The 4,207-nt window shown below is 40.8% G+C and overlaps 1 pseudogene; it reads right to left on the bottom strand.

The window, feature by feature from the left end:
* Positions 1 to 2,183: 2,183 nt before the first annotated feature.
* Positions 2,184 to 4,150, bottom strand: LOC109464264 (annotated as a pseudogene).
* Between the last annotated feature and the right edge of the window lie 57 nt (positions 4,151 to 4,207).

Genomic DNA, 4,207 nt, shown 5'->3' with positions numbered 1-4,207 from the left:
AGTTACATGTATCAGCCTATATATCAATGGCTTGGGGATACCATTTTGTTAAGTTCTACTCATTTTCCTCATGGATTGCCTCTGTATCTATACGAACAGAGACAATCAGGTCATATAATCGCATCTTTTCATAGTCTAGACAGTATCCAATAGGCAATCTTCCAGTTGAATATATATAAATTGAATTAGTAAGTGAAATGAGATGTAAATATCTGATTTACTTTTCCGACTCAAACAAAGTTTAAATAGAGTCTTTCTCTTATTCTTAGTAAGGAGGTTTAAGTTCATGAGATTCTGAATAGGATATCACAAACACCTTAAAACAAAAGGTCTCTACAAGACTTATAAGGTTCCAAAGATGTTCCCAGTTGCATAAGAAAACTTATCTAAGGCGACTGTTTCCCTGCATGATTGTAATTGGTCAATTATTTCGTTGAGGACCTTTGCCGGTAGGACTTTTATCTTTTTTGTGCATGCTGTGATCTACCACAGCCTATAATTATCATGTGGTCTGGAAGTATCCCCATATATTACTACCACATGACGAACAACTATCTATTATACAGTAAATGGACCCTACTCGGTCCTAGTCTAGCCTCCTTCGCAGTCTTGTTGGGCGTCGGCATTATTTTTTCTCTGAGCGATGCGAGTATGCTAGTCCTAGTCCAATTTCTATAATCTGTAGTAATCACATTATACAAGCATATTTCCATACAGGAAAAGTCTATACAAGTAACCCTGTCTCTGGACCATCCTTTTATAGAGTCTAGTGTTTTTACTACCCTAATTAAATCCCAATCTCAACAAATTAACACCCTTAAAAATAGAAAGTGTAAATCCAAGAAAAAATCCATCCCATCTAGTTGAGCCAAGGATAAAGGGAACAAAGACAACAGGATTGTGGCATGGCGTCTACAGTAATCTCTTTCACAAAACAGTTCCGATTCTTTTAATCTGGTTAGGCCACACTGCCTAAAAGTTTGTCTCCTGAAACAATTCCTTTCCTTCAGAGATAGTAATGTCATACATGAATGGCCAGGGAAGCCTGTGGGGCAAAATTCCCAATCTCCAGGCATCTTTCCATAGCCTAGACAGTACCCAATAGGCAAGGGACTTCGATGCAATAACCAGCCTATTGGGTATTGCCTTGGCTACTGAAAGGTTGACTAGAAGATTATGAAATTCTATGAACGTTAGCCTCCATAGCATGCCAAAAACTGGGGGTTTTGGGGATCTTCAGGAACTTTAATGTGCTATTTTCTGATTGCATATAGACAACATAGTCGGCCTGGTTGAATTACCCCCGTTTTTTTAGAACTGGGCTAATCAGAAAACAGCTGAAGACCACCAATTCCCCCGTTCTATATTTAAAGCCTGCTACGGAGGCTAGTATTATGTTAGTGTTCACACACAGTCCAACATACACAGTTTGTTTTTAATGTATGAATCTAACCAAACAATGCCTGTTCTGAAACCATCTCACTGTAGCCTCTTTTCATGGTGTACTTCTCATCGCAACAAATACGCTTTGTTTGGAGAGAGGGCCCTGTCATCACAAATATGTAGTATATCCCTACAGTTTAACACTATAGAGGACTAGCCCACTGTAACATATCCCCCTTCTGTGTCTGGGTACATTAAATCCCTTCACCCTCCTCCAACAAGTTACGCCGCAGCACACCAGTTACCCTAATCTACCAGATCCCCCTACCAGAAAATCTCACTATTCAAACATCACGCTTTTCAGAAAAAAACCCGGATGACACAAAGTAAAGTGGCTATTTGAGGGAACATTCCGATATGCTAGCTCACTGCTACTGTCTTCTTTCCATTGGTAAATATACCAGCATGTTTTGTTAGTGTAAGAGTGTGGGAGAAGAGCTTTTTTGTACCTTATACTGATATGAGGGTGTTTGCTACTGGTAGCGGTATCATACAATGGGACAGGGATAGATTGTCTCTTGACTTTGAAGGTTGGAACTTTTTCAGAGTGATGTAACGTTAGATGAGAAAAAGGGAAACAGAATAAAAGTCAGCAAAAATTAATCAGGATGATTTGGAAATTATGTATAGCAAAGAAGCAAAGAATTTTGAAGTTCACAAACTCCTTGAGTGTAGTGATACAAAAACAAGTGTATCTTTTGACAAGAACAAGTACAAATGTAATAATATCAACAAGTTAGTGACTTTTCAGGAAACATTTATTGATGATTCAAAAAAACTCTACTTAACAAGGAAATCCAGCATTCCAGGCCCATAACTTTCCCCAGTTGTCACCCGATGCTTAAAAAAGTTCCTTTATGCAAATGCTTCATTTGTACCAAGCATACATGTACAAGGTATTTTTTTTTACACATAATTGAAGTACAAATCTTGATTGACACAGATGCCAACACTTATCAATGAGTTTTGAGGGTATCTCTACAACATTGGGGAAAAGACAAAGGCCTTTTAACATAATGGCTTTTCCGAATATACATCATATTCATAACGAAAGTGCAGCCCTACACTGTTAGTCTGTTACGACCGTGAAAAAAATGAGACAGACACAGACGAATAGGATACATCCCTGTACTTGTCCACTGGTCGTTCGTGCAGACACTTTCTTGGAACTGGAGCGACGGTGTAAGGACTCCCCGGAGACTTCTCCACATCAAAAAGACTAGTGACTTCTGGACAGAGAAAGAGAAAAAAAAGGAACCACACCATTTACCCCCTGACCTAATTCTATTAACACACGGAAGCTCTTCATTATGTACCACTTCCGAACGGCTCAGCAAAAACACATCCATATGAAAAGAAAGGAAGGAAATAGTTCAGCGGATTTTATTCTTTCCGTATGACAATAGACACTATTTACAAGCAGCAAACAAAATGGCTTCTTTAGTCACACAGACTTGAGTAGAAAAGCCTGACTAGTCCATTTGCTTTATTATGCATGAAGGCTTTACAAATAATTATGTCAGTTGCCGTCATCAATTCTTCCTGGCTTTCAACAGGATATGGGAGACAATGGGTGAAAAATGTTTCAGGGCATTCTTTAATGCATATCGTTTTTTCCCCTTTGTGTGAGTTCTGAAGTGATATTATCTTCCTGTTTTGATGTCTACCATGTAGTAATAATTGCCTAAGGACATATACATGTATATGTCAAACCATGTTCAACTTATGTAAGTACTGTCGGAAGTTATGTAAGTACTTTCAGACACCATTCTGTTTGCATAGTTTAAAAAAGCTACATTGCTTGACCTTGTGTACTAGTATGAATCTTCTCCTCCCCCCAAAAATTGTATTTATACATTTAAACTAAAAAAGATTTGGCAGATGTCTACATTAACGATACAGTGATCTAGACAGGATTTTTCCATAGCATAGGAGTCGAAATATTTTGAAACTCATAACCCCGAGACACTATTTCTTGTTTAATGAGGAACAGATTTTGTGAAGTCAGATTTTCCATTTCCTATACCCCGGTAGGTTCATTCTAAAGTTATTTTTTTTTTTTTGCAAAATTTCTGAAGGTTCTCTCTCCCAAAATACCCCTATGCTGGTTGAAGACAGCATAGGACTCGAGGTCAAAATCATAGCATAGGGGGCCCCTATGGTCTGGCTAGAACACTGCGATTATGGTTAAATGTAATATCAAGTTTTCAAAACAAGCTGTCAGTCATTTGTGAGATTGTTTCTTGGTTTTCTCTTGAATAAGATCCTCACCTGAAGTACTGAATACAGGTGTGTTCTACAAGATCCCCTCCATCTCCCTCATGAACTTCTCATAAGCCTCGTCCGTGTTCTTCCCAGACCCCGGTCCTGTCGGCGGTCTGGGGACGGTGATCGCCGTCGCTCGCTTGACTGGTACTGTTGGCGTCTTTGGCTTCTTTCCTTTGTTATCACGTTTAATGCGTACCGACACGGGCACGAGCTTCGTGACGTCTGCTGTCGGGTTTCGAATCTGCGGCTTGGCCGTGATGGTCGCTGTCGGCTTCTTCTCGATCGTGGCAGAGTCCTCTTTGTTCATTGGTCGGCTGATGAGGCTGGGAGGGGCGCTAAGCACGCTGGGATTGCTGGGGGGTAGGACGCCAGGAGGAGGGGGCATGCCAGGGGGAGCGCCGGGAGGGGGCATCCGGGGCAGCATGCCTCGTGGAGGAGGTACACCAGGGGGACCGGGAGGGAGTAATCTGGGAGGGGGTCCTCGAAGGAGGGGTGG

The sequence above is a fragment of the Branchiostoma belcheri genome, unplaced genomic scaffold (assembly GCF_001625305.1).
Source record: "Branchiostoma belcheri isolate BF01 breed outbred unplaced genomic scaffold, Haploidv18h27 scaffold135, whole genome shotgun sequence".
Lineage (NCBI taxonomy): Eukaryota > Metazoa > Chordata > Leptocardii > Amphioxiformes > Branchiostomatidae > Branchiostoma > Branchiostoma belcheri.
The sequence above is the reverse complement of the archived record's forward strand: the minus strand, read 5'-3'. Positions and strand labels throughout refer to the sequence as shown.